Below are 13924 nucleotides of genomic sequence, written 5' to 3'. Positions count from 1 at the left end.
ACAGCGCGTCGTCACAAACAGTTGGATTATTTTTTTTGTCGATTTTTGTTCCTTTCATTGTTGCCATCGCTTTTGAACCAGAATTTTGAAATTCCGGGGCGTTCGAAATTGCAAAAATCCTTCACCTTAGAGAAATATTGTGAGGTTAAATTTGATTGGCACTTTGCCAGACAAGTTTGTATATGAAAGATGCATAGTGAAGTTGGGTTTCGTCATCTCGCCTGGCAACAAAAAAGCGCGCTTTTAAATTTATGTTGACGATGGGTTGGTCACCATTCAACTACATTGAACTTTTTTTTTTTATCGTCGACGCATGGTATAGGGAAAGATTGTTTTGACGTGTTTGCCAAAAACATTGTCGTCAAGGGAACGGTAACCAACGTGGAAATTAAAATATGATTTTCTCATTAATATGCAAACCAATCACGACGCTGCATTACCAGACGTCATCCAATCAGATTGAACAATCTTGTGGCATGCGGCCAGTAAACTGGAAATATAAGCCACTGTTTGCAAGGGGATAACTCCACTGTCTGCTCGTAGTTGACGAAATCCTAAAGAACTGCAAAGATGAGGTTAGTAGATTAGACTTTTTTTTTTATGTCTAAGTCGATTTTTACGCAAAAACTGTAAAATTTCTAATGGTGTTCAGAGTGGCTTTGCAACAGTGGTAATTTGATACGTCAAGATGTAATGCGGTGTGTGATCAATACTGAACGATTTAATAATTTGAACTCGGGCTACTGAGCAAGTGGTTTGAGGTTTGGATATTGATATAGTACGCGTTTCTGAGCGGGATTGTGTGCGGGGCTTTACATCGAATTAGTCAGAACGTTTCTTTCTAAGTACGTAAGCTCCATCGCTGTAGAACCATCGCGTCAACATCACTAGTTTTCGAAGCGTTACCGAAGAATATGATAAAAGTAAACAGAGAGATAAAAAAATGGCACAGAACGACACGATGAAAGAAGAGAACGAATTTAGTCAGTTCAGGTGGTGGTTCAACTAACATATATCATGTGTCTTCTATCGGATTGCGTTCATTGTCCTAGTTCGACCACGCGTGAAATGTTAAGAAAAACGTAAAAACTTTGACCAACAAATTTGGTGATATAAAAGCGCAAAACATGTTGAATTTTGTGAAAGCTTTGCAACCGTCATTTGAGATCGGCATTCGTTCACCTGACACCGATCGTAGTTTTATCCCCACCAGCATAGCCTAGGCAACAAGCGTACATTGGACTCACACCTCTACCTTTAATAGGCAAAATGTAAAAAAAAAACCGAAAAAACCCGTGCGTTTCCGATGTCCCGACCAACCCCAGTTTAAGCCGTAGACCCTTAACATTTCAAGTTTTTAAACATTTAACACAAAAGGATAAGACATTCTTTGTCTTCTAGTCCTTCATCCACGTCTGTTTTCTTTCTCCAGCGAAGTCTCTACATATTTCATCAAAGTATCACAGAAGGGGTATTCTGACCAACAATTCGTTTGGTTTTTGGTCCCAATATTTTACAAAAATAAAAAGAAGTGAAAAGACAGAATCAAATAAAATAAAATCGGAACATAATTTATTTTTTTGCCGCCAAAAGAAATGCGTATAAGAGAGAATCATAGAATGGAAGAAATCACGTGACAAGTGAAAACCACACAAAATGGCATCGAAATTTTGGCCATAGATGCACATTTTTGTAAATATTGCATGTCAGCATTTGATTAGTACCTCGATACACAGACTGCATCTACGATACTTCACTTTCACAGTTCGTTTTGACATAGAGTCTGACATTGACAAATTGGTCGTCTGCAAACAGTCCCATTAATGTTCCGATGAAAAATATCTTGGCAATCAAACATACATACATACATACATACATACATACATACATACATACATACATACATACATACAAACACTTGGCATCTGTACTTGTTCAAGAACCGCATTTTTTCAACTGCAGCTGCAGAAACACTTTGCATCTTGTTTCAACAAGTACACAATGTAACAGCCTAATTTTCTATATTGTACCCTCGGGTCAAGGCTATGTGTTCGATTCAAGACCACACGTTCTTTTCTCTCGCGTGATTGGTTGCTATTGTACAGCTCCTCATTCTAATCACAATCAATATTTACTTAAAATCCGACAACTTCAAAGAGTGAATGGACCGGCTGAATACCAAAAATGCGATTTGACGCTCGTGATGGAAAATGGTGGTGACATCTCTAGACGTCGCTATAGGAGAGAGAGAAGTGGAATAGGGTCAGACCCCCTAGTTAAGCCAGAAAGTGGAATAGGGTCAGACCCCCTAGTTAAGCCAGAAAGTGGAATAGGATCAGACCCTGTAGATAAGCTAGCTAATGGAATAGGATCAGACCCTTTAGTTGAGCTAGCTGGTGAATAGAGACACGTGTCCTGTAGTTGCCTCGTATTTAAATTTGTACTAACATGTTTATTAATTCTTTTCTCACCAAGAACCGCCGTGCTATTCCTTTTTGTCGCCGTATGTCTGGCATACTTCACTTCCTGTGAAGCAACCAGTAAGTATAATACATCACTTATTTTATCATTATGTCACAGCTAATTCTTTTATCTCTTGTCTCCTCTATTCATTTCATTCATTCATTTATTCATTCATTCATTCGTTAAATTTGTTCATTCATTCATTCATTCATATGTTCGTTAATTTGTTCATTCATTCATTCATTCATATGTTCGTTCATTCGTTTATTCATTCATTCATTCATTTGTTCGTTCATTCGTTTATTCATTCATGCATTGGTTCATTCGTTTATTCATTCATTCATTCATTCATGCATTGTTTCATTCGTTTATTCATTCATTCATTTGTTCGTTCATTCGTTCATTCATTCATTCATTCATGCATTGGTTCATTCGTTTATTCATTCATTCATTCATTCGTTCATTCATTATTTCATAAATCTGTCTCTTTCTTTCTCGACTGCTAATTCTGTATGTTGTTGTTTTTCTGCTGGTCACGTGATCTATTTTGTTTAAACTGTTCCACATTGAACCATTTGATTATTGTCTTATTAAATAACCAACCCAGCTATAAATAAGGCTATATCTTTTTTCATAGTAGTCATAGTAATTCTACAATTAGTCATAATAATATCCAGACTATTTATGCAAATCATGTGACGTCATATAAAGTCGATATATCCTATGACGTATTATCCAATCTATAAATAGAACACAAAGACAACATTTTTTTTGTCTAATATTTTGATATTGTGTTCTCTTTCTACAGCTGCAGCAGCTACTACGGCTGCAGCCGGAACCAATGCTGCAACAAGTGAGTAGATGAAAACATATAATAGTCTGTATTTGTAGTAGACTTTGTGTGAATTGTTTTATTGAAAAATTCTGAGTGAATGAGTGAGTGATCTAGTGAGTGAGTGAGTGTGTGTGTGTGTGTGTGTGTGTGTGATCATAGACCCTGTGTAGGGTCTATGGTGTGATCTAGTGATCAGGTGAGTGTGCGTGAGTGAGTGAGTGATCTAGTGATTAGGTGAGTGAGTGAGTGAGTGAGTGTGTGTATGTATGTATGTATGTATATGTGTGTGTGTGTGTGTGTGTGTGAGAGTGAGTGAGTGATCTAGTGATCAGGTGGGTGGGTGAGTGAGTGAGTGAGTGAGTGAGTGAGTGTGGGTGGGTGGGTGTATGTGTGTGTGAGAGAGAGAGAGAAAAAAAGTGAGTGCGTGATCTAGTGATCAGGTGAGTGAGTATGTGTGGGTCTATGTGTGTGTGTGTGTGTGTGTGTGAGAGAGAGAGAGAGAGAGAGAGATTGAGTTGTTGTCGTCGTCGTCGTCGTCGTCGTCGTCGTCGTTGTTGTTGTTGTTGTTGTTGTTGTTGTTGAGATTGTTTCTTTATTCCTCCTCAAAGAGTTACAACTCACAAATATACAAATAAACCAAAAAATAAATAAATATATAGAGCATGACTTCATAAGTCATTCAAACGATAAACTTAAAGATTTTCTCTTGAATATTTCCTATTTGTTCGGTTGATGAAATTATAGTATCTTCTAAAATATTGATAGTAAAATCGACTTCGTTTAGGTTGTACAAACATCCAGATTGATACAACACAATTCACAAATTAATGTAGAAATATATCAGTCAAGTGAGATTGATTGATTGATTGAGGGCGTGAGTGACAGAAAGAGTGAGTGGATCAACTGACTATTAAACTTCCTACAAAACTTACTGAAGTAGATAAGTTAACTATTGACCAACGGACTGGTGACTGGTTGTCAAGGTGATAATTCACGTGTTCTACATGCATAATGATTTGTTATCTTTTACAGATGCCGCCGGAACTAATGGTGCAACTAGTGACACAGGTAAGAACATTTCCTATCTACAACATACGTTTTATTTCTGGACATTGTACATGTGAAATATTTAGCTATTCAAACAGTGTATGGTTCATGAAAGGAAAGTCATGTTTTACGACAAATCCAAGATGGCGACCAAACAACATGACCAGTTAACGACAACAAAGTCATTGAAACGTAGAGATTATCCACCAGTCATAATAGCAATAAGCAGGTAGCTTAGGAGAATACACACACACGCTGTCAGAGAGGCACCATGCAAAAGTGACAGACAGGGTGACAAATCGCTACAAACATACCCACACAAGTGTGATCAAACAAGTGTGATAAGTTTCTTGTATTTGTTATACGACACACTAATAGACTAATGTCTAACGTGGTCTTTCTTGTCATTCCTTGGGGTAGGTACTACAGATTCCGATGAAGAAACAACTGCAGAACAAGGTAAATTTTCATTGAAAGTTAAAGTTAGAGAGAGAGAGAGAGAGAGAGAGAGAGAGAGAGAGAGAGAGAGAGAGAGAGAGAGAGAGAGAGAGAGAGAGAGAGAGAGAGAGAGAGAGAGAGAGACAGAGACAGAGACAGACAGACAGACAGACAGACAGACAGACAGATAGACAGACAGACAGACAGACAGACAGAGACACAAGGCAGGTATGAGAGAGGTAGAGATGGTAAGAAAAATAGAGGCAGAGACACGACCAGGAAGAGAGACTGAGAGATGGTGTAAGGCAAAGAGAGATGGATATAGATCGACATATATTTTAAACATTAATTATTACATAAACATTATTACTTGGATCGAAGTCTTTGATTTACATTATCTTACACCTTTTATTGTTGGTTTCCTTTTACAGACAGTGCTGGTATAGTTGCAGTCAATGCAGTTTTAGTTTCTCTAGGCGTCATTGCTGCTAGATTCTTCTAAGAGGTAAGTGTCTGATACTAGTCATAGAACAAGCTTTAACTTCCATCCATCCAACTGCCCACTCATGCTGTGTGTGTGTATATGTGTGTGTGTGTGTGTGTGTGTGTGTGTGTGAGAGAGAGAGAAAGAGAGAGAGAAAGAGAAAGAGAGAGAGAGACCTCATCAAAAGAAAAGATGTTTCAAACTTTAATTACTCCTTTTTGCTTTATTTTTATATCTTAGGAAACAACAGACGACATCGAATCTGATATACACTCTCTGGAGATTCACATTGGATTTGACGACATGCTTTCTCACTGACTTCGAGTAATGCAATAATATGGCTGCTTGCAGAGCTGCACGACAAAAAGAGATTGTACGACATCAGAGGATACATCAAAGACTTTAAAATGAATATTTTACTCACTTATATCATTCTTGACGAACTCCTGATGAATTTGCTATGAGTGGTTTCAGTTCACTTAAAACTATGTTGTATTAATAATCAGTAAGCTATGTAGCATATACTCTTACGTCATCCTACGTCACGTTTGTCTGTGTGTCTACATGATCAGTACATGTACTAGTTTTGTAACACCTTGCAATCTGAACATCAATCACATTTCCTCCAAATTAACGTGCATTGTAGAAGATACAATTTGCAATTCTGCTCGCATTCCTTCTTCAGTATAAAGGAACAGTGACAACAGGATCTTGAAATTACTAGTCTCCGATTCGTAGTATTAAGACCCCTTATGTTACTCTTCATTATCCTGAATTTGGAAACACTGCAAGATTTCTCATCACATATGTTGTCAAAGTCAACAGTCAGAAATCTTTAGGAGTATTACTTAGTGTAACTAAGGGGCTTCGTGAAGAACTGCTTATGCATTGTTCTTTTCCCCTATTGAGGAACAGAAAAACTGTTCTCCAATTGGCCTGGCATTGCCCCCCAGTAAATCTGACAATAACTGTTCTTTATAACCGTGGTAACTATTATGAGATTATGACGGTACTAGTGGATGAAGTCTCGTTTCCTTGGTAACACTCACAGGTGTTGACGAGTTAATGTGGCAAATGAATCTGTACCTGACTCCTTCATGCTAGTTAAGTTCAAAGGTTACTGCAATGAAGAAAATTTCTTCGTAAAATGAAATGATTCCATCCTCTTTGATGTACTTAAGTTTGTGATCCTTTTGTGAATGGTTTATTTATAGCTAACAGTTATTGAGTTTGAGATTCTGGTAATGGTCATTAATAAATGTTATAATAATTTGATAACATAATTATGGGTTATTTTCCTTTAATGAACATAGCTGCACGCTGCATGAATGATTAGGCTAATGGAATGTGTCAGTCTGTCTCTCTATATCTTTGTCCGCCTACATTGCTGTGTCTGTGTCTTAGCAGTCTAGACCTGTCTGTCTGCCTGCCTGCTCCTCTGTCTGTCTGTCTGTCTGTCTGTCTGTCTGTCTGTCTGTCTGTCTGTCTGTCTCTCTCTCTCTCTCTCTCTCTCTCTCTCTCTCTCTCTCTCTCTCTCTCTCTCTCTCCCCCTCTCACTCTCTCACTCACTCTCTCTCTTTACAAATGTTAAAGTGTGGTACAAGTTAAATTCAATCGAAAACATGACAAACGTTGGCAGCTTTCATGAATACCCCCCTCCCCCCTCCCCTCATTCTCATCCTGACAGCATTTAATATTGACTGTTTTCAGACATGAAAGCCTGCCAATTGCAATACGCTCAATCTAGCCGGAAAAATAAGTGAAAATGCAAAAAATGAATAATTCTATATAAATGACTCAAATGATGTTGAAGTAGCGCCACAAGACTGGTACGGTATTAATAATTATCGGACTGTATCTAAGACAGTCATCACTTAGTACCCATACTCACCGCTAATGACCACTATTGTCTCACGTTTCACTTAGTGTGGCGGAAGTCAGAGGCCGCAGTGGAGTCTGGGTAACTGAGACTACATTCTTTTCAGTTGACAGAGTTCAGAAACCATTATCCCTGAATTGAGTAGTTCGACCTGAAATTGACGGTGACGGTGGATTCCAATGAAAAATGTGAGAAAATGTGAGAAAATGTGCTTCCAACCTTCATATGTATATTTTGGATGCTCTCTCTCTAAATCCCCGTAGTTGGCGCCGTAGTTGGATTTTAAGTCCCTCACTTTTCGCGGCTTTGCCGCTTGGGGCGCACTTCCTTGCGCCTTTCAAAGTGACGATAGTCACGAGCAGGGTGACTTTTTTTTTGTTTCTCATCTCCAGTGGAAAAGTCAGGCGGGGCGGGCGGGCGAAATAAAAAAAATGGGGCAAGGAAAAAAATCTGTCTTTTTTTCAGTTCTATTCTCTGTCCTGTCATCCTGTATCTTATATGATGTCAACAAAACTTTCCCTTACGGAGTCAGTATACTTCTTGTGGGATTGACATCAGCGCCTGGCCCTGGACTTAGATAATTTTGATGTCTGCCGTAAAATGAATGTGCCAAAGCGACGCAAGGTGGGAAAATTATTGCGTCATTTGTAATTTTAGGGGGCCAATGTCGCAAGGTCGTGGCCTTGGCAGACTCAGAACACGTACTGGTCTAAGACGCCACGAGGAACGTTTGATGTTCGTTCGAACCTTACAGTCTTGTTGTGTTGAACTCAGGGGTCGAGTCGGTCGGAAATAAAAAAAAAGGTGTTTTTTTTCTGATGTCGGAGCTGCAAATTAGGGTCGGTCGGGAGATGAGAAACAGAAAAATAAAAAGGGCCGCCCTAACAGTCCTCGCTACTTTTACAGCAGTACAGTGAGTGGGTTTTCGCCAATATGGATAGTCGTAAGTAACCGTTGAGGGCAGGCTTTAACTGGCCTCGCACACCAAATGGTCGAAAGGGTCTCTGGTCAAACCATGTATGCACTACAGGATCAGTGAGATGTATGCCATGGTCAAACTGATAAATTACCCCGGTAAGACAAATTTAGTGAAAGTTGCTAAGCTGTAAGAGAGTCTAAAAATGGGGGTATTTATTGTGGATTTTTGATAAATAGAAATGTTACAGGCTGTGTTAGCTGCATACGTAAAAATCTGACGTCATCATTAGCCACACGAGCGAGGCCATAGAAGAAAAATCTACAAGCTCGAACTTCCGGCATTATTCTAATAAAGGGAAGCCACAACAAGGACAAATTAAAAAGTTAAAAGTTATAAATATTACCTCTAGACCTATTAGTTTGACCTCAAGATTACAGTTTAGATTTAACCAGTTATGAACAGAAGTCTGAATAGGGGTGAGTACCCCTGAGGGTGAGCTACTCCACGCCGGAATAATATAAATCCACCCTCAAAATGTACTTAATTTGTCTACAGTGTTCCATATTTTTGGTTTCAACACTTTATCAAAAAAAAATTGACCGATCTGGGAATAATGTGGAGTAGTGTGGAAGGAAAGCTAATGGCAGAAGTTTTCTCTAATCATAACTATGGCTGGCGTTCGTTGTATTCCTGAATTAGAAAAAGTTTGCAGACCAAAACACATCTTAGACAAAACAAATTACAAAAACCTTGAGTCTTTTACATAGCTAATGTTTGGACTGGGGACATCTATTATAACGTTATTATGGCAACTCTAGTTCTTACAGTGTGTATGCGGATATCAAACCGTCCAAACCTTGGAGAATTGTTATCTGCAAACAAACGGGGAAGGTCATTGACCGCCATGTGACTAACTAACCCGTGTAACTCTGAAATAGTTTACTGTATCTCATCTGTCGTCTGCAACTCTAAAATAGTTCATGGTATCTCATCTGTCGTCTGCAGTAAAGTGTGCAACTCTGAAATAGTTTACTGTATCTTATTTGCCGTCTGCAACTCTGAAATAGTTTACTGTATCTCATCGCTGAGGAGTATTCGAATCTACCCTTGTCGTTCTTGTCGTTCTTGTCTGTCTGTATGTGATTGTTGATATATATTTTCCTGGAAAACTCAGGTAGATTTTACGAACTCTGGTAGGGAAACCCTGATAAAATGGACGGGGAAATCAGATAGACTTTACCTACTTTGTAATACCGCCCTTAACACATTAAAAACACTGGTTAAGACATGCAAGTGTTGTTGGTGACAGTTAGTATCCTTGGTCCCTGGATTCGTTCTTACACGACAATTTGAAAAGAAAGAAATCAAACAAAGGGACATTTCACTTTCCCACCGTAGTCTGCATCTATTACACAATGCAATTGAAGACATTGTCCATCAAACCCAACGTTATATGACTCAGCGAGTTTTTGTATTAGATTTCTGTGATTTTTATTTATAACATTATGTTAAATATCAATAAGTTTAAGGTGTAAATTCAGATATAATTATTTTTATATTACATTACAGCGCATTTCAGATTACTGTTCTGTTCTCTCGCTCTCTGTATATATCTCTCTCTCTCTCTCTCTCTCTCTCCCTCTCTCTCACTCTCTCACTCTCTCCCTCTCTCTCCCTCTCTCTCTCTCTCACTCTCTCTCTCCCTCTCTCTCTCCCTCTCTCCCACTCTCTCTCTCTCTCTCCCTCCCTCTCTCTCTCTCTCTCTCTCTCTCTCTCTCCCTCTCTCTCACTCACTCTCTCTCTCTCTCTCTCGCTCGCTCGCTCGCTCTCTCTCTCTCTCTCTCGCTCGCTCGCTCTCTCTCTCTCTCTCTCTCTCTCTCTCTCCCTCCCTCTCTCTCTCTCTCTCTCTCTCTCTCTCCCTCTCTCTCACTCACTCTCTCTCTCTCTCTCTCTCTCTCTCTCTCTCTCTCTCTCTCTCTCTCTCTCTCTCTCTCTCCCTCTCTCTCTCTCTCTCTCTCTCTCTCTCTCTCTCTCTCTCTCTCTCTCTCTCTCTCTCTCTCTCTCTCTCTCTCTCTCTCTCTCTTTATCACAGTCTCGCAGAAACCAATAAGAAACTCCACACTTTAAAGGCCGAGATATATGAGGCAAATTGATAAGAAATTCGTTACATAAGATGAGGCTAGCAACTATGAGTCAGTGCATACTGCACATGCGTCAATTCACCGGGTATTGCGAGAAGGAAAACAGACATGTCGCATTCCTTGTGATGTACATGGTGAATCATACTCGTACCCAATATGATTATGTGTTCACGGAGCAAATGCTTGCTTGCAACGAAAGGGAGTTTACGATTGATTTGGAGTACACGGTTGAGAACGACTTGAGGGCCAATATAATTGTTTGGTATTATTTGGTCTAAAATTGTAATTAAATGGAAGAAGTCTCTTTTAAGACCAAATCTAAACCCCATTATAGACACCCCCCCCCGGATTGGGCTGGAACGTCAATAACACATTATACAACGTACGATTGTTGCCCCCGCCCCTAAGAGCTTGTATTTCATATTTGTGAGTCGCAATCGAATGATTATATCTTTAACAATTTTTTTTTTATTTCAAATTTAAAAGGGCCTTAATCTAAAATCTCGGTGACTTTAGTACTTTTTAATGTCATTGCAAGGTTTTCCTGTATCAACGTTCCATTGGCATTTTGCCAGAATATTTCATATATGAATTTAAGGACGATTATGTCACATCGCCTGACATTTCAACAAGAAACAGACATCCGCGTCGCCTGGCAACAAGAACCCGACATCCGTCCACTTTTTTGACGTCGTGAGTTCGTTAACCTCGCCTCTATTGTAAACGTTTGGTGAAAATATCATCTTGAAGGGAATATCTTGTTAATGAGTATTTGCCAGTAACAATGTCGTGTTGGCAACGGTATCCAATGTTGAAATTAAAATAAGAGTGTCTCATTAATATGCAAACCAATCATAACGCTTCATGACGAAACGTAATCCAATCAGATTGAAGCATGTTGCGGCGTCTAGAAATATAAGACGTGTGTGTAAGATGATAACTTCACTGTCTGTTCGTGATTGACGAAATCCAAACAACTGTACAGATCAACATGAGGTGAGTATTTCTACCACAGTCAATATTTAGACAAAATTTGTAATTCCTTCACGACGTTGAGATTCGCTCGGCACCAGAAACCCCACAAAATGTTTCCAAGTGTGTAGATGATACCAAAAATACGGCGACATTATGTTTTCCGTTGTTTTCCACGTGGTCTCTGTCTTATTGGTTTCTTCTCATCCAACAGCCATTACAGATTGGAAGAACAGTTTTATATTGGTTGATGTCAGTTTCCGCGTCCACTGTTTCTTGCGAGACTTCACAATTTCCGCGATTTTCTTATTTTCTCTCTCTCGAATATGTAAAAATAAGTTTAGGGTCGGCGTGAAAAACTAGGTGGGGTCAGGTAACCGGAACCAAACAACTTGTTTTATTTGGCCTTAGAGTAAGTAGTCGTAAGTATCGTGGTATTTAAAATTATGCTACCCTGAATGTAAAACAACACGAAAGTTTATCACGTCACCAAGTCTTCCACTTTTACTGTGTTTTACCTCTGTTAATCTAGTTCCTATACGGTATCGTATCATTAAACCACGTTGGCGTCCAGACTATACCTGTGTACACTACTCGCGTTTATCCATCATCACTCGTCCACGTGCCACGTGTCAGATTGTGAGAAAATTCTGTAAAAAAGAAACTTTGTTGGAAAAATGAAGTCAATTGTTCAAGAATATAAAAAAAAAGAGGGAAATCACTATTATTTCATTAAATGGTCGATACCGTGCACGTGGCTACCACTGCACGCGCTACATTATACAACACTACTGGCGCGCGCTGGATTAAGCTGGCCTTTCTGTTCTAGACGTGAGATCATAGACTTTGTCTGCACCAAGATATGCGCTTTTGACGATAAAAGCAGAAGCCAGACACACGTTAATTAACTTCTAGGTCAAAGTTATGCAAATGTTCTATTCACCCTGTCTGTATGTCTGGCTGTCTGTAGGCATTGTATTAGGTTTATTTCTTCAGGTACGTAACCTTGCTAAAGAAGAAAGGGTGTCTGAAGTGAACAATGCAGACGGTACGAAAAGGGCGACTATAATTTGTAATGTAATGTAGTGTAGTGTCCTTGGTATACACTGAAACATTCTTCATTTGGCGCCCTTTTATTCGAGAGAGAGAGAGAGAGAGAGAGAGAGAGAGAGAGAGAGAGAGAGCTTTATTTTGTTCATTCTACATGTTCTAGTGTTAGAAATAAAAGTTGGATTAGACCCCGTATGTAAACCACTTATTTAGTTGAAATCAACCCTATCCCATAGATGTCTCGTGTTTGTTATAAGCATGTTTATTAATTCTTTTCTCACCAAGGACCGCCGTGTTATTCCTTCTTCTTGGCCTATGTTTGGCATACTTCAGTACCTGTGAAGCAACCAGTGAGTACTACTACTAAATTACTTTCTATCATTTTATATATTCATATTCATATTCATATTCATATTCATATTCATATTCATATTCATATTCATATTCATATTCATATTCATATTCGCATTCATATTCATATTCATATTCATATTGAGAATCATATTCATATTGAGAATCATGAATCATCTTTGTTAGCTTCGTTTTCAGATTCTTATTTAGATCCCTCTTTTTCGCGGGTTGTAACTGTTAGCTTCATTTAAAATTTACTATATAGTCGATTTTTCGGTGCCAAGATACATTGCGTGAGACGACATCACTTATTTTATTTTTAGTATTTGTCTATTTGAAATGGCATTTTCATCACTAAACAATGGAAAGACAGGTTAACCCGCTTAATTTTATGTTATTTACAAAACAAAGACTGAACATCACAATACCAGAACAAATCCAGTATACGGTCACATGACGTCCATCTCCTAAATTACAAAACTACAATGTACAATGATAGGGGGCGCTCTACATCTCTGTATTGGCAACAGGTCAATTATGTTATGATATCCAAATATATGTAATTAATATTTAAAATCATATTACTTTTTTTTCAGCGGCTGGACCTACTACAGCAGGTTAGTCAATTATTCTGAAATTATCAAGTAATTTTAAGTAAATATGTAAGTAAGTAACTATATGACTCACTCACTCACTGAGTGAGTGAGTGAGTGAGGGAGTGAGTGAGTGAGTGAGTGAGTGAGTGAGTGAGTGAATGAGTGATGTATGTTTGTGTTGGTGGGTGAGTGTAAGTGAGCGAGTAAGTGAGTGTGAGTGAGTGAGTGAGTGAGTGAGTGAGTGAGTGAGTGAGTGACTGACTGACTGACTGACTGACGGATTCATTGACTGCGTGACTGACTGATGGATGAACTAGACTGACTGACTGACTGGCTGACTGACTGACTGTATACTGACTGACCGATAGACTAGACTGACTGACTGACTGACTGACTGGCTGACTGACTGACTGTATACTAACTGACTGACCGATGGACTAGACTGACTGACTGACTGACTGACTGACTGACTGACTGACTAACTGACTGACCAATGGACTAGACTGATTGACTAATTTACTAACCAATAGACTGACTGGCATCATTTACTATATATGCTGATCTATATCTTGTTTGTTGTCCAATATAGCAGCCACAAAGAGTGCTACTGATACTGCTACTGATACTGCTACAGGTAAGAAAGTCTCATCTTGTCTTCTTATCATGTGCAATACAGTCAATCAGAAATGAGGAAATTTCAGCAGAGATAGCAGACTAGTACTGACAAACAGGTAGAGACATACATACAT

General features: G+C 38.9%; 1 long non-coding RNA gene across 1 annotated transcript in view; it reads left to right on the top strand.

The window, feature by feature from the left end:
• The first annotated feature begins 11168 nt into the window (after window positions 1–11168).
• Window positions 11169–13924, top strand: part of LOC144450313 (uncharacterized) — a 5829-nt gene continuing 3073 nt past the window's right edge. The window contains exons 1-4 of the long non-coding RNA XR_013482224.1: window positions 11169–11202; window positions 12514–12578; window positions 13176–13196; window positions 13765–13809. This is a non-coding gene — a long non-coding RNA (uncharacterized LOC144450313). The remainder of the gene's footprint in view (window positions 11203–12513; window positions 12579–13175; window positions 13197–13764; window positions 13810–13924) is intronic.

This window comes from Glandiceps talaboti, chromosome 19 (genome assembly GCF_964340395.1).
Source record: "Glandiceps talaboti chromosome 19, keGlaTala1.1, whole genome shotgun sequence".
Lineage (NCBI taxonomy): Eukaryota > Metazoa > Hemichordata > Enteropneusta > Spengelidae > Glandiceps > Glandiceps talaboti.
Note: the sequence above shows the minus strand (reverse complement) of the source record. Positions and strands in the feature narration are given on the sequence as shown.